The 24,846-nt window shown below is 41.6% G+C and overlaps 1 long non-coding RNA gene across 1 annotated transcript; it reads right to left on the reverse strand.

Moving 5' to 3' along the window:
• Positions 1 to 17,439: 17,439 nt before the first annotated feature.
• LOC112677696 (uncharacterized) lies at positions 17,440 to 18,912 on the reverse strand. The gene is made up of 3 exons (XR_003147145.3): positions 18,420 to 18,912; positions 18,028 to 18,321; positions 17,440 to 17,922 (listed from the first exon to the last, which is right to left on the reverse strand). It is a non-coding gene; the product is annotated as an uncharacterized LOC112677696 (long non-coding RNA).
• Between the last annotated feature and the right edge of the window lie 5,934 nt (positions 18,913 to 24,846).

A 24,846-nucleotide genomic window follows, 5' to 3' on the forward strand; every position in this document is an offset into this window, starting at 1 on the left:
GCAGTGGGCACATGACCATGAAATCTATTGGTCCTATAGTATACCATACTAGCCAGGAACTGCTGGTCCAATAGGGTGATGGAATGGCCATTTGAAGCCACAACCAAGGCCCAGCTTAGAGAGAATGAGGCATCATCCTCCAGGATGAAGAATGCACCCTAGCAAGTGACAATTCTTTGATACTGTGTCCCCAGTAGGTAGAATTCATGGATCTTGGAAAGGAGTGACCCTGGCTAACATTATCCCCTGTGACTCACTAGGGGAATTTGTGTTTCTCATCCCCACAACTCTGGGCTCTGCAGGTCTAAAGGTCCTGGTTCCCAAAGGGGGAACACTACCAATAGGGACACAATAGTCCCACTAAACTTTGAACTATGGCTGCCTCCCAGTCACTTTGGGCTGCTCATACTAAGAGACCAGCAGGCAAGGAAAGGGGTCAGCATCTCATCAGGGATAGTTAACCCCAATTGTCAGGAAGAGGTAGAGCTATTACACAATGGGAAGCAAAGAAGAGTATGTTTGGGGATCCATAGGGGCATCTCGATTCTCCTTTGTTCAATTATGATGATAAATGGACAAGTACTATAACAGCCACATTTGAAAAAGGTATGGTGATGAGGGCCTTAGGCCCTCTCAAGGATGTGGATTTCGATCAACCTACCACAAAAGCCACTGAGAGTAGCAGAGATGCCCCCTTCGGGTCAGGGGAATCTACAAAAGGTAGTGAAGGGAGATGATCAATGGAGGACTATAATCCTACTAACCTTACCCATGTACATTTCCCCAGAGAAAGGGACAACCAGAATCTTGTAAGAACTGTTCACAGAAGAAAAAAAAAAAAAAAAAGAACTCACAGAACTTCTTATATGAAGAAAGTGGATCTGAGCAGTCCAAAGGTAGGACAATAGTGGCCACCAACGTGTCCACTTCAGGCCTCAAACCCTCATTTCCCACCCTCCCCCTGCCGCTGGGAGTGTTAAAAGCTGATGGCTGTCCGAGACCTTCTGCAGAAATTGGCATCAGTTTGAAGAGAACCACCTCATCCAAGGTCATACCTGTTCCCCAAGAGAGCCCACTTTCATTCTAGGAGACTCACCCTTTCTGTAGGACTCTGAAATGGTTGGCCTCAAGATGGGATTATTCCAAAGGGTCTTCTCAGCTCCAAAGCTCTTTGTGGGATTGGCTGAAGTCTTTTGTTGAAACTATGTCTTTGACTTCTTCTAGCTGAACCAGAGTTCTTGTTTCCTGCCCAGGTGTTAATCCTGAAAGCACTTCACAATGAACTTCGTGGGCACAACTCTCCATCTGAGAGTCAGTTTCCACCTAGGACATCCCAGTTCAACTGACAATACCACCTCTTAATAGCTAGTGACCTTGGCAAGTAAATTCCCAGCTGCAAGCCTCACTTTCCCATTAAGTGGGACAATAGAAATACCTGGCTGTCATGAAAGTTAAACAAAATAATACTTGCAAGGGACTTGGAGAAGCATATGGCATCCAGTAGGTGTTTCCCAGCTGGGAGGAGGAACAGCCAAAAAGCTGGAATAGAAAAGATTCAGTGTGACTCCTGAAAGAAATGAACAGCAATGGAAAGAGAGGGAAGTTTGCATGTGTTAGAGAAGGTTCAGAGAGCACTTTGGTGGACAGAGATATTACACACACCACCATCTTTCTTTCCTTTCTCCTCCAATTTTGTTCTGAGGGAACAATGACTTTTTTTCTTAAGATTTTATTTATTTATTCATGAGAGACAGAGAGAGGCAGAGACACAGGCAGAGGGAGAAGCAGGCACCCTGCAAGGAGCCTATGCAGGACTGGATCCCAGGACCTCAGGATCACGACCTGAGCAGAAGGCAGACACTCAACCACCAAGCCAAGCAGGCATCCCACAATGTGTCCACTTTAAATAAAATAAAAAATACTCAACTTCTCAGACTCTTTCTGCTGAAGTTGGCCAGTTGATGCAATTCTGCCAATGAGATCTAAGCAGAACTACTAGATGGAGTTTCAAAAAAAAGACCCTATTGTTTTCCTGATTTAAAAAAGAGAGAGAGACTCAGCTGGCAAGCATGATGGAGCTTTTGTCATTTGCTTTTCATTTTTCTGTCTCTCCACTGAGAACACAGATTCAAGATGAAGCAGCCATTTTGCAAAAGATAGAAGCTAAAGACAACTGAGGTCCCTGCCACTCCTGAGAGCAGGGAGCCCTGGCCTGAGCCCCCTGGAGTTCCGGCTCCATGAGGAAAAGGAAAGGCCATTTTGTTATACATGTGCATACAGGGCTCAGTGCCATGTGGCTGAATGCACCCCGAAGAGAGTAGAGAGAGAAAGGGGGGGGAGGTCAGCAACAGACCTAGAGGAGCAGAAGCACAGGTGACTTTCCCAAGTGTGACTATGAGTTGCATATGGCATAACATCCATAGGAATTACCTTCATTTTTAATTGCGAGGTTCTCTCTCTGAATGCATTATTACCTACAAACTAGGCCACATGAAGCCAAGACTTATTTGGGTTATTTATCATTATGTAAGTCTTTGGGGCATCTCAGTGGCTCAGTGGGTTAAGTGGCTGCCTTTGCTCTGCTCATGATCCCCGTCCCTGGGATCCAGCCACAAGTAGGGCTCCCTGCTCAGAAAGGAACTTGCTTCTCCCTCTCCCTCTGTGGCTCCCCCTGCTTGTGCTCCTACTCTCTCAAATAAAATCTTAAGAAAATAAGTCTGTCATTTAAGTTATAGTATTATTAGAACTATTATAATGAAATACTGAAATAGGAACACATGTAACAGGTCGGGGGAGAATGAGGGATGGACACAGACTCTATCATGCCTCCACTCTTTTTATCTGAGCCCAAAATAATTTGTCTATCCTTTATTTTTTTTTTAAGATTTTATTTATTTATTCACGAGAGCCATAGAGAGAGAGAGGGGCAGAGACACAGGCAGAGGGAGAAGCAGGCTCCATGCAGAAAGCCCGGTGTGGGACTAGACCCTGGGTCTCCAGGATCAGGCCCTGGACTGAAGGCAGCACTAAACCACTGAGCCACCCGGGGCCGCCCTGTCTATCCTTTAAAGCCCACTTTGGGGGATTCCTGGGTGGCGCAGCGGTTTGGCGCCTGCCTTTGGCCCAGGGCATGATCCTGGAGACCCGGGATCGAATCCCACGTCAGGCTCCCGGTACATGGAGCCTGCTTCTCTCTCTGCCTGTGTCTCTGCCTCTCTCTCTCTCTGTGTGTGTGTGACTATCATAAATAAATAAAAATTAAAAAAAATAATAAAGCCCACTTTGGCCAGATAGAAAAAGACAAATACTGCATGGTATCACTCACATGTGGAAAAAAAAAAAAAAAAACCACCTCAAACTCATAGAAATAAATGGTGGTTGCCGGAGGTTGAGGGACGGGGGGAATGCAGGGAGATGTTGGTCAAAGGGTACAAACTCTCAGTTTTAGGATGAATGAGTTCTGGGGATCTAAGTCACAGCATGGTGACTGCGGTTAATAATACTGTTTTGTATACTTGAAATTTGCCAAAAGAGTAGATCTTATGCATCTCACCAAAAAAGAAAAAAAAAAAAAAGTTTGTGAGGTGATAGATGTGTTAATCAACTTGATTGCAGTACAGTAATCATTCCACTATATATCTATCAAATCATCACATTGTATACTTAAAATATATTACAGTTTTGTTTGTCAATTATACCTGAATAAAGCTGAGGTGAGAGAAGCCTACTGTACCCTCCCATGGCTGACCTTGCCCTGGCCACACCAGTCCTTATGCCCCTTTAAAGCACTCATGGTGGGGTACCTGGCTCAGTTGCAAGAGCATGCAACTCTTGATATTGGAGTCATGAGTTTGAGCCCTACATTAGGTGCAGAGATTACTAAAAATAAATAAATAAACTTAAAAAAAAATCATGGTCATCTTGTCTTCGTTTCAGGTGTGCTAGGCTTTTAGCTCCTAGCAATACCCAGCCACTGGGGAACTATAATAAATTTGTTTGCATGATTAATCAAAGGGGAGCAGCTGGAAACAATTAATTACTGGCTAATTGTTATCAACTGCCTAGGTAACAAATGTTACTTACTATGAGGACTACATGAGTGTTCTGGTTTAGTCATTAAAAGATGAGTTATAAGCAATTGAGAATGAAATGTTTTTCCTTCAGTCTTTGGTGATATAGGTAATCTCCCCAGCTTTGGTTTCAGAGAATTCTGCTTCTATTATTCATTTCTTCATTCATTCATTAATGTCTTTGCAGCTAAGTGTTACAAAGGACTTGCAATAGAAGATCCAATCCTTGTGCTGAAGAAGCGTAGTTATGAAAGATAAAACAAGTCTCTAAATAACTATCATAGGTGACAAAACAATAAAAGCTTCTTTTCAAGAAGTGTTTGCAAGATGTCAGGCACTATGCTATGCACTTATATGCAATATCATTTTTAAATTTCATACAAACATATGAGGTGGATATTACTAGCCCCATATTACAGGTAAGGAAACAGAGGCTCAGAAAGATTTAGTAATATGTTCAGGTCACCCAGCTAGTAGTACGTGATGAGGCTGATAGTTAAATTCAGTTCTGTCTGCAGTCCGCCCCACCCTCTTCACCATCATCCAGCATTGCCCAAAGAAGGTTTCCTGGAACACTCATCTCTCCAAATGTTTCATGGCCAGATAAGTTTGAGAAATGCTGTGCACAATAGCTCCTTCTTGGCCATTCACAGTGTTATTTTGCATTATAATGTAACAGTTTAGACCAGGGGTACCCAAACCTTTTTGGAAAAACATTCCTTTCAGTAAAAAAAACTTAAGCACTTATGCCCAGTACAGGTTTATCTATTTACTTAAAAATTCTAGGCATATTCTAACTATTCTTAATTTTCTTTAATAATATATTACTTTTGTTCTTGCTAAAATGTCCAATAAAAGCAATATTGTTAATGGTATTTTATTAAAAATATAAAATATTAATATTGTTTATAATAATATTTTTACTAAGTATTGTGATTGGACTTTTTTTTTTTTAAGATTTTATTTATTTATTCATGAGAGACACAGAGAGAGAGAGGCAGAGACACAGGCAGAGCGAGAAGCAGGCTCCTCACAGGGAGCCCGATGTGGGACTCGATCCCAAGACTCTGGGATCACGCCCTGAGCCAAAGGCAGACACTCAACCGCTGAGCCACCCAGGCATCCCTGGACTTGTTTTATTATTTCCCAGCATCTTGATTTATTGATCTTTCTAAAATTCTGGTTCTAAAGTTGAGTTTATTTTATTCCTCTTAAATGGCTACTAAAACTGAAAAGTTCCCTCTAAAACTCATATATACACAGATGAACAAAGTTGTCATTGGCTGTGCTTACTATGTAATGATAATAGTTTTTCAGCCCTTTCAATAATTCTGTAAGGCCACTACTGCTCTTATAATGCAGTAAGTGTATTTCTAATTTCCCTGAGGTCAATCAGTTGTTTTTTTTTAAACTAACATATGGGTTCAAAGTCCACTGAAACATTTCCTTGTAACTTCAGTGGGTATGATGTTTTTATTTCCAAGTTTTTAAAATGTGCAGTAATGAGAGTTTTAAATAGGTGAATCCGGGATCTCTGGGTGGCGCAGCGGTTTGGCGCCTGCCTTTGGCCCAGGGCGCGATCCTGGAGACTCGGGATCGAATCCCACGTCGGGCTCCCGGTGCATGGAGCCTGCTTCTCCCTCTGCCTGTGTCTCAGCCTCTCTCCTCTCTCTGTGTGACTATCATAAATAAATAAAAAATTAAAAAAAAACATAGGTGAATCCTTATAATTTTTTTAGCAACAAACCACATAACCATGAAATATTTAAATATCTTTTTTCACAATGCCCTTTCCATAGCAGGTTTCTTGACAAAAGAAACTCCCTCAATCATTGTCTAATAACACCTTTATCTTGTGTATGTGTATTTATTTTTTAATACTTAGAATACTGTTGACAGCCTCTGCTGTCATGCTCAGCGTGTTTTTTTATTTAAATCTATATAATATAATCCATAGATCCACTTAATTAGGGACAAGTAAACTGTACAATGCCCTGAAAGTGGATAAATCAGCAAGGGTGTCACTGAAAACATCTCCATGCCATGGGCTCTATTCTTGAAGAAGTGAGAGCAGCACAAGAAGACAGACATAACGGAGATTTGGCTACCTCCTCTCCTTTCACTGACCACATCCTCCCTCTGAAACTGAGCTGTTAACAAGAGAGCAGTCAACTGAGTGCTCCTCCTGGTGTAAGAAAGAAAGCAGCCATGGTTAAAAGGTAACTCATGGTACTGGCATTAGGACAGACATAAGAGTAATGCAATAGAACTGAGAGTCCAAAAATAAACCATCACACTTACCATGAATCAAATGATTGTTAATGAGGACACCAAGACCATTCAATGGGTAAAGAACATTCCTTTCAACAAATGGTGCTAAGACAACTGGATAGCCACATGTAAATGAGTAAGTTCGGATCCCTATCTTACACCATATTCAAAAATTAATTCAAAATGGATCAAAGAGCTAAATGTAAGAGCTAAAACTCTAGAACTCCTAGAATAAAACAAAGGAGTAAATCTCTGTGACCTTGGACTAGGCTATGGTTTCTTAGATATGACACCAAAGCAAAGCAATTAAGAAAAAAAAATAGATAAATTGGACTCATTAAAAAACAACAAATAACTTTTATACTTCAAAGGATTCTATCAAGGGGCACCTGGCTGGCTCAGTGAGTAAGGGTGTGACTCTTATCTCAGGGTTGTGAATTTGAGCCACATGTTGGATGTAGAGATTAATCAAAAATAAAATCTTATGGGCACCTGGGTGACTCAGTGGTTGAGCATCTGCCTCAGGTCATGACCCTGGGGTCATGATCCTGGGGTCCTGGGATCAAGTCATGATCAAGTCCCACATCAGCAGGGACCCGCTTCTCCCTCTGCCTATGTCTCTGCCTCTCTCTTTCTGTATGTCTCATGATTAAATAAATAAAATCTTTAAAAAATTTTTAAGTTAAATAAAATCCTAAAAAAAAAAAGGATTCCATCAAAAAAATGAAAAGATAACTTACAGAATGAGAGGAAATACTTGCAAATCACAAATCTGATAAGAGATTTGTATCTAGAATATACAAAAAACTCTTAGAACTCAACAGCAACAAAACAAACAACCCAATTTAAAAAATGGGCAAGGACACCTGGCTGGCTCAATTGGGAAAGTATGCAACTCTTGATCCTCAATCCCCACATTGGGTGTAGAGATTACTTATACGTAAATAAACAATTTTTTTAAAAAAATGGGCAAAGAATCTGAATAGAATTTCTCAAGTAAGATACACAAATGCCTACTAGGCACTAGAAAAGCTGCTCATCAGTTTTTAAGCCATCAAAGGAAAGCAAATTAAAACCACAATGAAGTATCATTCTATACCTATTAGGATAGGTGTAATGCAAAAGACAGTTTTGTACAATGCAATACAAATGTTGGCAAGGATGTGGAGAAGCTGAAACCTTTCTACACTAATTATGGGAGTATCAAATAGCGCAGCCACTGTGGAAAACATTTTGGCATTTTTTCAAAGGATTAAATATAGAGCTATCATGTGACCCAGAAATTCTACACCTAGGTATATACCCAAAAGAAATTTAAAAAACACTGCACACAAGATTTATACATGAACTCTTATAGCAACGTTATTTATGATAGGCAAAAAGAAACAACTCAAAGATCCATAAACTAATGAGTGAACACACAAAATGTGGTGTAGCCACATAACAGAATATTATTCAGCCATAAAAAAGGAATGAAGTTCTGATACTGGCTACAATATGGCTGGACATTGAAAAAATGATATTAAGCAAAAGAAGTCAGTCACAAAATATCATATATTGTGATCCCACTTAAATCAAATGTCCATAAATGGCAAATCCATAGAGATATGACAGTAAATTAGGGGTTGCTTAGGGCTGGGGAGGGGGTTGGGAAGAAATGAAGAATGATTGCTAAGGGTGTGGGGTTTCATTTTTAGCCAATAAAAATGTTCTAAAATGTGTTGTAATGGATTCACAACTCTGAATATACTAAAAACCATTGAATTAAACACTTTATATGAGTGAATTATACCATGCATGAATTACATCTCAATAAAGCTCTTATTTTTTTATGATATATAGACTACCCTAAAGACTGCCAAAAAACTACTAGAACTGATAAATGAATTCAATACAGTCACCAGCTACAAAATTAATATGTATAAATCAGTTGCATTTCTATAAACTTATATTGAAGTCGTAGAAAGAGAAAACAACTCCATTTACAATTGCACCAGAAAGAATAAAAAACCTAGGAATAAACTTAACCAAGAAACTGAAAGACCTATACTCCAAAATCTATAGAACACTAATGACAGTGGGGCATCTGGGTGGCTCCGTGGTTGAGCATCTGCCTTTGGCTCAAGTCATGATCCTAGGGTCCTGGGATCAAGTCCTGAATCAGGCTCCTTACAGAGAACTTGCTTCTCCCTCTGCCTATGTCTCTGTATCTCTCTGTGTGTCTCTCATGAATTTAGTTAATTTAATTAATTAATTAATTAATCAATCAATAAAATCTTTAAAAAATTAAATAAAATCATGAATAAATCAATAAAATCTTTAAAAAAAAAACCCTAATGACAGAAATTGAAGATAGCACAATGGAAAGTTATTCAATGCTCATGGAATGGAAGAACCAATATTGTTAAAATGGCCATACTACCTGAAGTAACCTACAGATTTAATTCAATCCCTGTCAAAATACCAACAATATTTTTCACAGAACTAGAACAAATAATCCTAAAAACAAAAGACCCTGAATAGCCAAAGCAATCTTGAAAAAGTAGAACAAAGCTGGAGATATCACAATCCCAAAATTCAGGATATACTACAAATCTGTAGTAATCAAAACAATATGGTACTGACACAAAAATAGACACATAGATCAATAGAATAAAATAGAGAGTCTAGAAACAAATCCATGCTTATATTGTCAATTAATCTATGACAAAGGAGGCCAGAATATACAATATGGAAAAGACAATTTATTCAACAAATGGCGCTGGGAAAATTGGACAGCCACATGTAAAGGAATGAAACTGGACCACTTTCTTATATGCAAAAATAAATTGATCAAATTGATCAAAGACCTAAATGTGAAATCTGAAGCTATAAAACTCCTAGAAGAAAACAGAGTATAATTTTTCTAACATCAGCCACAGAAACATTTTTCTTGATATGTCTCTTCAGGCAAGAGAAACAAAAGCAAAATTAGATTACTGGGACTATGCCACAGTGAAAAGCGTCTGCATAGTGAAGGAAACCAACAACAAAACAAAAAGGCAACCTACTGAATGGGAGAAGATATTTGCAAATGATATATCTTATAAAGGGTTAGAATCCAAAATATATAAAGAACTTCTATAACTTAACACCAAAAAAAACCCAAACAATCCAATTAAAAAGTGGGCAGATTGCTTCTCGGCCTTTTGGCTCTAAGATCAAGTGAAAAAATGGGCAGAGGACCTGAATAGACATTCCTCCCTCCTCAAAAAAAAACATACAGATGGCCAACAGACACATGAAAAGATGCTCAACATCACTCATCATCAGGGAAATGTAAACTAAAGCCACAATGAGATATCACTTTACACCTGTTAGAATGGCTAAAATAAAAAAGACAAGAAATAACAAGTGTTGGTGAGGATGTGGAGAAAAGGAATCATTGTGTACTGTGGGTGGGAATGCAAACCAGTACAGCCACTGTGAAAAACAGTATGAAGGTCCCTCGAAAAAATTAAAAATAGATTACCATATGACCCAGTAATCCCACTACCAAGTATTTACCCAAAGAATATAAAAACATGGGCAGCCCGGGTGGCTCAGTGGTTTAGCGCTGCCTTCAGCCCAGGACATGATCCTGGAGGCCCGGGATCGAGTCCCACGTCAGGCTCCCTGCATGGAGCCTGCTTCTCCCTCTGCCTGTGTCTCTGCCTCTCTCTCTCTCTCTCTCTCTCTCTCTCTCTGTGTATTCTCATGAATAAATAAATAAATCTTTAAAAAAATACAAAACACTGATTCAAAAGGATATATGAGCCCCTCTGTTTATTGCAGCAATGTTTACAATAGCCAAACTATGGAAACAGCCTAAGTATCCACTGATGGATGAATGGGTAAAGAAGGTGTGGTGTACATATATAATGGAATATATTCAGCCATAAAAGAGAATGAAATCTCGCCATTTGCAACATCATGGATGGAGCTAGAGGGTATAATGCTAAGTGAAACAAGTCAGAGAAAGACAAACACCATATGATTTCACTTATATGTGGAATTTAAGAAACAAATGAACAAAAAAGAAAAAAGCAAACAAAAAACCAAACTCTGAAATACAGAGAACAAACTGGTGGTTGCCAGAGGGGGAGGTGGGCGAAGGGATGGGAGAAATAGACAAAGGGGATTAAGAGTACACTTATCTAGGGACCCCTGAGTGACTCGGCGGTTTGGTGCCTGCCTTTCGCCCAGGGTGTGATCCTAGAGACCCTGGAGCGAGTCCCACATCGGGCTCCCTGTATAGAGCCTGCTTCTCCCTCTGCCTGTGTCTCTGCCTCTCTCTCTCTCTGTCATGAATAAATAAATAAAATCTTAAAAAAAAAAAAAGAGTACACTTATCTTGACAGGCCCTGAGAAATGTATAGAATTGTTGAGTCATCACATTGTACACCCGAAACTAATATAACACAATGTTAATTATACTTTATTTTTTAAAAAGTTATTTTCAAGGGGATCCCTGGGTGGCTCAGCGGTTTAGCACCTGCCTTTGGCCCAGGGCACTATCCTGGAGTCCCGGGATCGAGTCCCGCTCGGGCTCCCTGCATGGAGTCTGCTTCTCTCTCCTCCTGTGTCTCTGCCTCTCTCTCTCTCTCTCTCTGTCTATCATGAATAAATAAATCAATCTTTAAAATAAAATAATAAAATTAAGTTATTTTCGAAGTAACTCTCCATTGTTTTGATAGGCAAAGTGAGAAAGGAACAGAACTTATTGTACATTATAATGGGATTTAGGGATTTCTAGGGGAAAGAGAAGCACTTTGATACTGAAGAAAGTTTCTCCTTAATTAAGGATTACTTTGGGGGATGTTCTGACATCAGATGTAACAAGCTACAGAGTTACGGTCACAGCCATGTCTGATGACAACCCACATTGAAGGGAATAGCAAAAAGGAATTCTGCCTCAGATGATCCACACCCATCCTCAGCAGCAGGCTCTGGTGAAACAGAGCTACAGCCCACCCCCACCCCATCTTCTCCTGCCTCTTCCAGGTCTGCAAGATATAGTTGTCCATGCATGGCTGATAGTCCTACTAAATTCCTCAGTGAGACTGAGAAACTGCCTGGAGAGAGAAAGAGGTTGGAGGAGACCCTTCCCACTGCTTTCCAGTGAAGTGACAGGTTCCCCAAGAGTCTTATAGTAGAAGATGCTTGAAAGAGTGGGACACTCAGGGCCAGACCTCAGGAAAACCCTCTACCCCCACCCTTTGAAATCCTAACCCTGTGCTAGTTTCCCTTACAACTCTTAGAAAATCAAATTCCCCTGAAGCTTTAACCTTTTCTCTAAGAAATTCCAATTCCTGGGGCGCCTGGGGCGCTCAGTCAGTTTAGCATCTGATCCTTGATTTTGGCTCAGGTCATGATCTCAGGGTCATGAGATGGAGCTCCCCCTAAGCATGCAGCCTGCTTAAGATTCTCTCTCCCTCTCCCTCTGCTTCTTCCCACCACCCCCCTTTGTGTGTGTGCATGTGTACATGTGCTCTCTCTCCCTTTCCGAAGAAAAAAAAAAGAAATTTCAAATCCTTTTCCAATTGTCCCAAAATGCCAAGAAAGCAAACTTTCTCTCTGCACTGTCTACAGTGGTTGTGGCAAAAAAGAAAGAGACATGATTCCTTACCCGTTCCCCAGTGAGGCCTGTAAAGAAAGGACTAGACTCTTCTATCAAGAGGACTAAATCAGGAATTGGAATTAGCAGACCATGAAACAAACTGAGGTCTTCAGCAGAGCTGGAAGCAGTGGGAAACAAGGCTGTGGCACTAAAAAGTACTCATAAGTGGACAACTCAAGATGCATAACACCAAGCTTTCCATATATCTCCACATGTTAAAAAAGGCTGACCTCTGGAAGGTAGGTGAATATCTGGGTCAGGAAATGCAAAACAAGGCTACCAAGCAGCCAGAGGGCCAGGTTGGCTGGAGTATGGGTCTAGTCTAGGAGACCAGTAGAAAATAGAGCCATACGTGGAGCCATTCTGGTCAAAGCCCTGGAGACCTGGCTGAGAAATGGGAACTCCCTGCTCATAGCCACAAAGTACAAAAGGTGGTTATTACCCAAGTACAAAGCCGCAGATATGTCCTTAACCTTGGGTCTCAAAAAAGAAGACACTTTTTATCAGCTGTAGAACTCTAAGAGAAAAGTTCATCTTTGGCTCCAACTGTATAATTCCAAGTGTGGAGATAATTCTGTACATCAGGCTCTTGGTTATACACATCTGGAGCCACATGCAGTTTACCTGAACAGAAAGGAAGTACACTAGCAGGATATTGGTGGGTCATAGAATAGGATGGTAAACTGGGTGACTGGCCCCAGAAAACAGGAAAGAACCAATGGATGTGAGTCAGCAGGAAACTCAGCCAAAGACATGACACAGGAACATTACTCATGGCCACAGCCACTGGCCTCTCCACTCTACAGGCACTGCTGTGAGTGCTCCCTAAAGGCTCCCATGTCTTTGCATCATCACTCCCTCCGTGATCACCACTCACAGATGGAACATCCCATTGGCTGAGCCAGGAGTCAGGGAAGAAAAGTCTAGCCTCTTTTAGCTTCCACACGCTGGGGGTGGGAGTGGGGGGGTCCAAAAAAAATCATCCAAAAGCGGAATTCCCACTTTTGGATTCCCACTTTTTGAATTCCCACTTTTGGATAAATGAAATGTAGGTGCTGCATAGGAAATGCAGCATAGGAATGAGATTTAGATGCTGCAGAGGAAAAAAAATCAACAGCAACAAATCAGATGTTCACAGTTTAGAAATATCTGAAAAGAGGACTAATTTTTTTTTAAGATTTTATTTATTTATTCAAGAGAGATACACATAGAGAGGTAAAGACATAGGCAGAGGGAGAAGCAGGCTCCCTTACAGGATGTGGGACTCGATCCCAGGACCCCAGGATCACATCCTGAGCTAAAGGCAGATGCTCAACACTGAGCCACCCAGGCATCCTTGAGGACTAATTTTTCTATGTGCTTTGAGTTTTAATTCAGAGACATGGTAGACTTTTAAAGGTCATTTCACTGAGAATATTCAATTTGTCCTCTATAGTACTTTGGGAGGCAGTGTAGGAAACTGGGTTAAGTACATGTCTTGCACTCAGACCAGACCTGGATTTGAAGGCCAAATCTTCTGTTTCCTAGTGGTGTGGCCATGGGCAAGCAAATTACCTTCTCTGAGCCTGTGCTCATCTGTAAAATGGGGCCATTATAGTGTGTGCCTTACAGCTTTGGACTTTGAAATTTAAGTAAAATAATGCCTATGAATTTCTTACAATGCATGGCACCCGGGAAACACTCCATAGGTATCAGCTATTATTATCACTGAGTGACTTGTCCTAAAGTATGAGACATTAATATGGTCACTTTGGGCCACACATGTTGGCAGCTCTGGCCTGACTTAAAGTCCTGGCAGCTAGAGGCATACAAGGGTAGATGGATATCCAAATATCCATTCATATATACTTATGTTTATATAGACTTGTGTCTCCCCCTCTTTTTATTGGTTAAGGCCATGGGTTGGAGATTTCGATTTGAATCCAGAACTCACCTCAAATAAGTTACTTAACTTTCTCTAAGCCTCTGGGTTTTTTTGTTTGTTTTTTTCTGGTTTGTTTGTTTGTTTTTAGTTTTATTTATTTATTAATGAAAGACACAGAGAGAGAAGCAGAGACGTAGGCAGAGGAGGAAGCAGGCTCCCTGCTGTTCCAAGCCTGATGTGGAACTTGATCCCAGGACCCTGAGATCAAGCCCTGAGCCAAAGGCAGACACTCAGCCACTGAGCCACCCAGGTGACCCAACCCTCTGTTTTGTTTTGTTTTTTTTAATTGCAAAATGAAAATGTTGATATCTACAGATAGCAATGCTGCAAGAAGTAATTGAATTAACTTATGAAAGGTGCTTAGCACAATGCCTGGTAAGTGAAGAGTCTTCATTATTATTTATTGGTCCTCATGGGTTAGGAGAGAGGTAATACCTCCCAAGAGGAGTTACTTCCCCCTATAATCCTTACCACATGTAAGATTCTCTCTTTGGTGCTTCAATCTCTGGCAGGGATTCTTTGGGCTTCTATCAAAAAATGTTTTCAAGTTGCCTTTCCTCCAGTGTTATTGAGATAGAATTGACATACACCTCTGTGGAAGTTTAAGGCATGCTGTACCATGAGTTGACATATATAGATTGCAAAATAGTGACCACAATAAGCTTAGTTCATTCATCTCTCATAGTCACAAAAAAAAAAAAAAAAAAAAAAAAAAAAAGATTTTCCTTGTGATGAGAACTTTTAGGTTTTTAAAAATCATCTTGACAGTACTAAGGGACACTTAATGAAAAATGCTAATCTCCACGTATAACCAAATAGACCAGATCATTGACAGCATGCTGGTCCGAGGACAAAAGCAGGTCAGCATTTCTCAGAGTATGTTCCACTGCGCTCTCATTCAGGAGATGCTTCTCAGGAAAGGGTGCTATGGCCAAGTAAGTTTGGCAAACATGACTATATCTTCCTTTTAGGAAATTACAGTGCAGATCAGCTTATTGGAGGCTCTGGGAAGTGTTACAAACAACCACCACCAGGAAGAAGGAAAAGAACCAGTGTAACGCTATTGCTCTAACATGGCATTAAGGAACAAAACCCCCCCATCATGAAACACTAATAATACACTTTGCTAAATGCTGACATAGCCATACCAAGGTAAATGGCTTATTTTTGGTCCCCAGGGAGCAAGCCTTTCACTGCTATGCAATAGAGTCCCAAAGTGATAAGAACAAGTTCATGATCCTTATGTACTTCTAAGCAAAGCAAAGTTCCCATAGGTATGGTAACTGTATTTTAGAACTAAAAATTGGGACTATTTTAAAGTAGGTAGCTTTATGCTCAGGACATATGATTCTCCAGCACAGCACTAGACACACGGAAGGGATTCAGTCATTGAATTGAGGTGAATTTCTTAGGTCAGTCTCGGTATTTATTATACCCCTCATGTTATACTTGCCTGGCAAAGTAACATGGACACTCTAAGTCTAGAGGCCATGAAACTTTGTATCATTACCTTATTAAATACATTATCAAATACTGTTTTAAAGATTTTATTTATTCATGAGAGACACACAGAGAGAGGCAGAGACATAGGCAGAGGGAGAAACAGTCTCCCTGCAGTGAGCCCGATGCGGGACTCTACCTGGGATCACGACTGAACTGAAGGCAGACGCTCAACCACTGAACCACCTAGGCATCCCTAAATAAAATCTTTATTTATTTTTTTATTTTTTTAATTTTTTTTTAAATAAAATCTTTAAAGAAAAATAATGTAGTAATTGGAAATCACATTCTTAATTTAGAACTATGAAGCTAATATATTTTTGACATGATCAGCAATGCATCAGATAAACAGATACGACAACTATAAACTATCTTGTAAAATAGAAGTAAGATTATGCTCCATAACATCAATATACACTCAAGGGGCTTCAAAGCATTTAAAAATGTACATACAACATAGTAATAAATACAGCTCTATTCAAAATCTACCTACTATAAATTTGACCTGATGTTAATATATGAGCTACAATAAATAGCTAACTAAAGGTAATTTTGTATTCCCCCTTAGACTTCAGAAAAACTTTTAGGATGGTTGAATAGGCCAGTTGTGTTTAAAAAGCTGCCCAAAGAAATTTTAAAATCTGCCTTCTTTTTTTCTCAGTGCCTTCTATTTTTCCGTTAAAAGCCCAATATGGAGGGGTGCCTGGGTGGCTCAGTTGGTTAAGCCTCTGCCTCTGCCATTAGCTCAGATCATGATCCCAGGGTCCTAGGATCAAGTCCCTCATCAGGCTCAGTACTCAGTGGGGAATCTGCTTCTCCCTCTCCCTCTGCCCCTCTACCTGTTGTCTCTCTCTCTTAAATAAATAAATAAAAATTTAAAAATCTTTTAAGAAAAAAAGCCCAGTATGGAAAAACCAATGAAAGTTGCTCAGGCCAAAAAAAAAGCAAAGCAAAGCAAAGCAAAGCAAAGCAAAGCAAAGCAAAGCAAAGAAAGCTGCTCAGGCTAAAGCTAGGGTAGTGGTTTGAGAAGAGTAGGAGTCTAGATTGTCGAGCTCCTACTCTTCCCAAACCACTACCCTAGCTTTAGCCTCACCCTCCTTCCTGAGCCAGCCCCTGAAATACCATGGGGAGCCCTGGCTCCTGGAACAAGGACACTCCCACTGTCCAACATGTCCCTTAATGTCCCCTCTTATTCTACAGTCTGAAGTTTTCCAGGGAGAATCAACTTGTTCAAGGTCTCCCCAGCTCAACAACAGGAGAGTAGGCACCTGAATCTAGCTATTATCCCCTTTGACAGTTTCCCCACACACCCTCACCATAGGACAACCTGAACAATTTTTGGTTTTGCTAACCAGAGCACCATTAGATTTATTTATTTAACAACGACTTGGTTAATACAGTTCCTTGCAGTGATTCCCTCCTCTTATAACAACTCCTAGACTTGTTATAAGCAGTACCCGTGAATCTCACATTTGATGTTATACATTTTTCTTAGTACATATTTAAACTAACAAGTATGAAAATGAAAAATATTTGTTCATATATCATTCACAGTCCATTTATGCACACCCCTCCCACTAGTGATTTCCATACTACTCTTTGGAACATATATTTTTTTAAGTATTTTATTTATTTATTCCTGAGAGAGAGAGAGAGAGGCAGACACAAAGGCAGAGGGAGAAGCAGGCCCCATGCAGTGAGCCCAACGTAGGACTCGATCCTGGGTCTCCAGGATCAGGCCCCAGGCTGAAGGTGGCGCTAAACCACCAGGGCTGCCCAGAACATATTTCTGCTGTGTGCAGAAGAGACCTTTGCTTGAAGGAGGCCAGTTCAGGGCAGCAACTGGGTCTACCCCAGGTACCAGGAGGTCCAGGGATTTGCAGGACCTTATTCTCTGTGGGTCTCAGTTCGACAGGATGACACAAATTTAGAATGAAATAAAAGCTTGACTACAGTGGAGTTAGTTTGAGTCTTAGTTTTTTTGTTTTTATTTATTTATTTGAGAGAGAGAGAAGGAGCAGGGGAAGGAGCAGAGGGAGAGGGAGAAGCAGGCTCCCCATGGGGAGCCCAACGCAGGGCTCAATCCTAGGACCCTGGGGATCATGACCTGAGCCAAAGGCAGACACTAAACCAACTGAGCCACCCAAGCGCCCCTCTGATTAAATACATTATCAAATACTGTTTGATTAGTTTTTTATTTTCTGTGTTTTAACTTAGAAACAAGTGGCACACACTGAACTCCATGCTCTTTTGAAACTACCCCCCATTCTGTAATTCAGTGGTTCTGCACACTATGCAATGTTTGGATTTATAACTTTGAAGTTTTCTGTATATCTTTAATGTGTACACTGTACATTAAGAAATCTGCAGTTCAGCCTTTGTAATCACAGTCAGATACTGTGGGGCTCTGATGGCGGGAAATAATTCACACCTTGGAATGTTAATTGCACTTGCTCCCCAGCCTCGAGGCTCAAAACGCAGCAGGATCCTTGTGTAACTACATGTCCTGTCTTGTCTGCCTGGATTGGAAATTAAGGAGGAGAAGAAAATCATTTAAGTTTTGCCTAGAGTTAAGGTCAGTCTTTTTAAGCTCCCCCCACCTTGCTTCAGATAAAGTAACCTACATAGGCTGTATCTGATATAGAAATTTAATACTTTTTCCATCCTCTTCAGAGGTAAATTCTTGCAGATGACTTTTTCCATCTGGTGCATTTCCTATCACTGGCTGATCACCTTAGATCTGACACAAAGGTAATATAACCCAGGACAGGTCGGATGTACCCCTTACTTTACATTTTACGTTCAGAATTTCAATTTCTTTTTCTGGTTGCATCAGTATCAGAGACCCAGTGTTTGCAAAGCCTTCTAGAAACTTGGGAAATGCAGATTCGTTTGTCAAGCTGGCCTTCACAGATGGACTAAAAAGATGATAATAAATAAAGTATCATTAAACACTAACTGAAAACACAGACTTTGAGTTTAGACAGGCCTGAGTTTGAATCCTGACTCTACTTACCGTTAGACTTGGGGCAAGTTAATTAACTCTCTGTACTTCAGTGCCTTCACTTATAATGCAAGGATACAAATAGTACCTACTTCCTAGTGTTGGTTTGAGGAATATGTACATAAAAGGACATAAAATATTTAGCACAGTGCTGGACACAGAAAGCATGCCAAAAGAGCTATTACTCTCATTATGACCTCATGATTATCACCATTCTGTCACACAAATTACTTGAAGTAGATACGACCATTATGACGGATGCCACAGATTGACCCACACAACATTCACTCCAGTGCCTGGACTCTCTCTTGTGCCCAGAGTTCAGCATATGACCCAGCTCCTGGCAAACCAATGCCCATGTGCCCCAGCAGCAGAAGTGATTCAAATGGAGTGACAACTGCCTGTGGGTGGATCCATCTTTTTGTAACTATGATGATAGAGAAGCTTTGGTAGAAGTTCCAATGTCCTGCCTCTAGCAACATAGGTATTGAGTGGTGAGGAGCAGCAATGGGGTTTCCATGGGAACAGTCCAGTTTATGATTGGGTATTTCTTCTGGAACTCTTCTGGCTGTGCAGTATCCTAGCCTGTTTCCTTGGCACTGCTAGAAATCCTCTAAACTACCTAATAGTCTGCTCTAATCCTATTCTGTGAAAACTAACTAGAGTGGATTCTGATATCTGCAACTGAGAACACAGTAATTATCAAAGTGATCAATATTAGAATCATCAGGATGATCCTAAATACTTCAGTCAAAAAAGATTAAGTATACCCAGGCCACTAAGGGAAAAAGAACAGCATATATAAAACCTTGTCCTTGCTTTCAAAATGCAATCATCCTGAAAGATACCACATAAATGGAAACCTGTTTGGGTTTTCTTTTCTTCCCCCCACTACCCACCTCCCATCCCAAGGCTTAATTTTCTTTTTGGCAGCAGAAGGACTTTTGTGAGAAACAGGCAGAAGGAACTGATTAAACATGAAGCTTCACAGGAAAGAATTCTCATTTGAGTCTTTATGGAGGATGACAGGTGAGCCTACCTGGCAGACTGTTCTCCATAAATTATAATGGGAGAGTCAAAAGGTGTGGGGTGGGGGGGCAGTTAGTATGGGTAAACGTTTGGCTCAGTGTATTTTATGTGGTCATTAACACACTTACTTATAGGATGGCCCCTAGCGGTGTGCTCAATTACAATGATGAAATTACCTTAAAAAAAATAATTAACAAGAGCATTGAGATCTAGCTCCGGTCACATTTTGAATTAATGAGGAATGACTGTGAAGGCAAAGGCCTGGCTGAGATGGCTGTCAGTTTTACCTGGTTCTCATCTGTCTTTGTTCTTGTTGGGTTTTTGTCATAACATCAAGTTCTTTCTCCCTACAAATATTGGTCTGGCACGTTCTCTGAGTGACCGTGGCCCCAACCTAATTCTCTTGTCATTTTTATTTAATTACCTAATTTTCTCTACTTCCTCTTCTATTCTCCTGGCAAAATGAAATGACCTCTTTGGAACAGATCAGGGAACTTCCCTCAGTACTCAGCTAATAGGTGGAACTGTCAAGTGTTTAAGGTACTTCCCTTCTTCCTCAAGAATAGAGCACACAAGGGATGCCTGGGTGGCTCAGCGGTTGGGCATCTGCCTTGGGCTGAGTGTGTGATCCCGGAGTCCCAGGATCGAGTCCCAGGATTGAGTCCCGAGTTGGGCTCCTTGTGTGGAGCCTGCTTTTCCCTCTGACTGTGTCACTGTGTCTCTGCCTCTCTCTCTCTCTCTCTCTCTCGTGAATAAATAATAAAATCTTAAAAAAAATAGAGCACACAAACTGTTTCAGTGGTCCATCTGGAATCCACATTGATCCCACACCAGATGCCTCCACCATGCTGCCTAAGTTTGAGCCCAAGGAGATCACAGTCGTGTACCTGAGGTGCACCAGTGGCAAAGTCAAAGTTGGTGCCACATCTGCCCTGGCCTCAAAGATGGGCCCAGTAGGGCTGTCTCCAAAAAAGTTGGTGATGACATTGCCCAGGCAACCAGTGATTGGAAGGGTCTGAGGCTGACGGTGAAACTATTCAGAACAGACAGACCTGGATTGAAATGGGACCATCTGCCTCTGCCCTGCTTAGCAAAGCCCTCACAGACCCGCCAAGACACAGAAAGGAAAACATTAAGCACAGTGGAAATATCACTTTTGCTGAGGTTGTCAATATTGCCTGAGAGATAACAGCAGCAATCTTTTGTCAGAGAACTCTCTGGAACCGTTGAAGAGATTGTGGGGACTGCCCAGTCTGTGGGCTGCAATGTTGATGCCGCCACCCTCATAACATCACAGATGACATCAATAGTGGTGCCGTGGAATGCCCTGCTAATTAAGAAAATATTTCAATGAAGGATCATTTGACAAAAAAATAATAGTAATAAGAGAGCGCACAAATGCTGGAACCCTTGCTCAGTCAGTCAAGTGGTATATAAATTTTTTTGCCGCTATAACAAATTAACACAAATTTAGTGACTTAAAGCAGAACTAATTTGTTATTCTTTTTAAAAATTGTATTTATTTATGAGAGAGAGAGAGCACGAGGAAGGGGGAAGGGGGTGGGTAGAGAGAGAAGCAGACTCCCTGCCAAGCAGGACCCTGGGATCATGACCTGAGCCAAAGGCAGGCGTTTAACTGACTGAGCCGCCCAGGCGCCACTAAACAGTACTAATTTGTTATCTTAGAGTTCACTGGGATATAGCCAAGTGTTCAAAGGGCTGGTTCCGTCTGGAGGCTACAGGGGAGAATCCATTTCCTTGCCTTGTCAGCTGTTCCAGGCGGTCCACATTCCTTGCCTCCTGGCCTCTTCTCCACATCACTTCAACCCTTTGATTCCGTGGCCACATTTCCTACCACCGGCTCTGCTCCTCCTGCTTCTTATAAGAATTTGGGATTACATGGGGCCCAAGTGCATAATCCAGGATAGTTTCTCCATCTTAAGTGTTTCATCACTTCTTCAAAGTCCCTTTTGCCATAGAAAGTAACTTTCACAGTTTTGGGGATTTGGATATGGACATATTGGGGCGGGGTGGGAAGAGCTTATTCAGCCTCCCACAGGTGGTAAGACAGTTCTGCTGTGCCTCCTCAGGCAAGGGGGCTTACTATCAGGTTACATGGAGAAAGGAAAGAATAAGGAAGTCAAGAAAACTAACTGGCATTTGGGATACAACACAGATACCTGGTTATCTCTCTGGCCTCTCAGCAGGTGCCTTTTGCGCCAGCCTCTAGATTTCCACATTTATCATGACTGTTTCTACCTACTCTTTTTTCTGATTACCTTAGTATCTCCGGCAGTCAGACTGAGTCAGCGAGGCCCACCCTGCAGAAGGCTCTCCTTTTCTGCCAAGCTCTTGTATCAGGACATTTAATTGGCTGCTCTCTAGCCTATAGAGGACAGCTTTTTTTGTTTGTTTGTTTTTTAAAGATTTTATTTATTTATTCATGAGAGAGAGAGTGAGAGCAAGAGCGAGAGAGAGCAAGAGAGAGAGAGAGAGAGAGGGAGAGGCAGAGACACAGGCAGAGGGAGGAGCAGGCTCCATGCAGGGAGCCCGATGTGGGACTCGATCCCGGGACTCCAGGATCATGCCCTGGGCCGAAGGCAGGAGCCAAACCGCTGAGCCACCCAGGGATCCCCTAGAGGACAGCTTTTGAATCCAGAGCCAGTCCAATCAGCTTTGGGCAGGGAAGCATGGACGGGGGACACAAAACATGGCCCCTGTTGGGGCCGGGCGGGAAGGGAAACTCCTCAAGATGGCGGATACGCCAAAATGGCTGAAGTTCCTGTCACCACCTCCACTTGGGATGACAGCTTGAGCAGACCCTTACACCTCTCCTTTGGACTTCCTCAACCGAACCCAATGCCCTTCAAACCCCAGAGGAGGAAGTCACCTTTGACTGGTCGAATTGCAATCCTTCCTTTGCATATGAGCCAACCAATAGGAAACCGTTCTGCCTTACAACGTTATGTAAACCCCCTACCACCTTGTCTTGGCGCGACTTCCTCGACTCACTCTCTTTCCCCCGTGAGTCGTGGAACCTCGCCCGAGGGTGCCTGCAATAAAATCTGTTCTTGGACCCTCGCTTGCCTTGGCGGTCTCATTTCCGTCTAGTTACTAAAAAAACTTAACAGCCCCTAGTGCATAGGAACCACAGACATTTTTCTCTGAAAGGGGCTGAGAGCTTTCAGAGATTTTTCAGACTTCTATCCAAAAACAATGTCAGTGACAGAATTGGGGCAAAAATTTTTTGCTTTCTGATTATAAAAATGGATACATTTACAGGTGCTTATTACCAATAGGTTCTCTTTTTTCTTTTTCTTTTTTAAGATTTAATTTATTTATTTGAGGGATCCCTGGGTGGCTCAGTAGTTGAGCATCGGCCTTTGACTCAGGGCAGGGGTTCTGGATCCTGGAGTTCTGGGATTGATTCCCGCATCGGGCTCCCTGCATGGAGCCTGCTTCTCCCTCTGCCTGTGTCTCTGCCTCCTCTCTGTGTTTCTCATGAATAAATGAATCAAATCTTTTTTTTTAAATTATTTATTTAAGAGAGAGAGAGAGCATGAGCAGGGAGGGGGCAGAGAAAAGCAGACTCCCCACCCCGGCAGGGAGCCCAACGCAGGGCTCAATCCTAGGACCCCAGGATCATGACCTGAGCCGAAGGCAGATGCTTAACTGACTGAGCCACCCAGACACCCCTACCAATAGGTTTTAGTTACCATTTACAGAGGACTCTTAAGGGAAAAGAAATTGTAAAGTGTCCAAAAACAAATAAAGGAGGAATGCTTCAGGAAGTTATGGGCTTGTTATGATGGCGTGCAATCTAATCATAGACACTAAGTATAAGAAAGGATATGCAAATCACTAAAGGGAAGTCTTCAAGGTCAAAGTCCTTTGTGATATTCCAAATTGTATCAAGTAACACACTGGAATTCCCAAACCTTGAGCCATCAGAGAAAAATAGCCCATGTAGCTTCCAGGATGCTGAGTTTAATTCAGAAACTGATACATGTTTACTCCCTTTCATAGAGAGAGGAGATCTAAGGAAATGAGAAAAGTCTTCTGTAGTGTAGCACAGACACAAACTGACTTCTCTTTAATGGAGGCAAGGAGCCTGTTAAACTGTATATACTTGGATTATGTCAGATAATGATAGGTTCAGCCACTGGATTAGTCATATCATGAATTTCATAATCACTGTGTAATTGACACAGACCTTCAAACAGTCCTTTCTCCCTGGAAGCTGGTTTACTGCTGGAATTAAATGAACTGTCACTCTCTGGGGAAAATGGAACCAACTTTTCATTTGGCTCACCTTGGCTGTGAGGAGGAGCTTTCTAGGATTTAGCACTCTTCCTCCCCAAACTGTCCAAGTGAGACAAGCAGATCATCCTCAAAGATACAAAGTTTCTCTTTCCGAATGGGAGCCCACAGAGGTAAGGGGGAAAGTATTTAATGCCCAGACTGCTAAGAGAGGTAACTAACTATGCTGTGTGTGCATTTCCATTGCGTAAGTATTAACATTTAATTAAACTTTCATGCCTCTTTTTTTTTAGACCTTTCTTTTTTTTTTTTCTTAAATATTTTATTTACTCGTTCATGAGAGACACACAGAGAGAGGCAGAGACACAGGCAGAGGGAGAAGCAGGCTCCATGCAGGGAGCTGGACATAGGACTCTATCCTGGGTCTCCAGGATCACACCCTGGGCTGAAGGCAGCGCTAAACTGCTGAGCCACCCAGGCTGCCCAAACTTTCATGCCTCTTAGGCACACCTACTCTAGTTTGCACCCTGGGGCCAAAAGGACCATTCAAATCCCAGCCTGGCCATTTACCGGGCAGTGTGACCTTTTGGCAGATGGGACCAACATGTTCCATTGGAATCTTGCGGTGATTAAAAGCAGGTAAAATGTGTATTGTAGTCTGTGTGTGTGAGCATTAGCTCTCATTATTGAGAGCTCCCTCAGTCCATGAGGGCTTACTAAAAAAGTTCTCAAAGCCCATCTACATTTGTTACTCATTGTCCACTCTTTTCCCTGGGAACTTCTGTGTCCTGTCCAGGGTCATGTCTCACTCCTCAAACCACCCAGCTATTTCTCCCTACTTTGAAACTCAGCTCTGGAATCTGCGATTGCTTATTTGGGCTCTCCAACCACCCAGTAGCAATTTCTAACATTTAAACATAAATCGGGGCATTGCCTGAAGCACTCTGTTTGGCTTTTGAGGACTTCTCCTCCCCTATCCTAAGCAACTTTCTATGATTTAAGATCCTCCTCTCTTTGCCTCCAATTCCTCATTCCTGATCCTCTCATTCCCTATCTAGGCCAAAGTCTAGATTAGAGAGGAAATTTCCATCAAGTTTAGAAAATGTGACATGTGGTCAGCTTGGGGGAAGAAGATGGGGAAAGAATCCTG

Source organism: Canis lupus, chromosome 9, assembly GCF_003254725.2.
Source record: "Canis lupus dingo isolate Sandy chromosome 9, ASM325472v2, whole genome shotgun sequence".
NCBI classification, from domain to species: domain Eukaryota; kingdom Metazoa; phylum Chordata; class Mammalia; order Carnivora; family Canidae; genus Canis; species Canis lupus.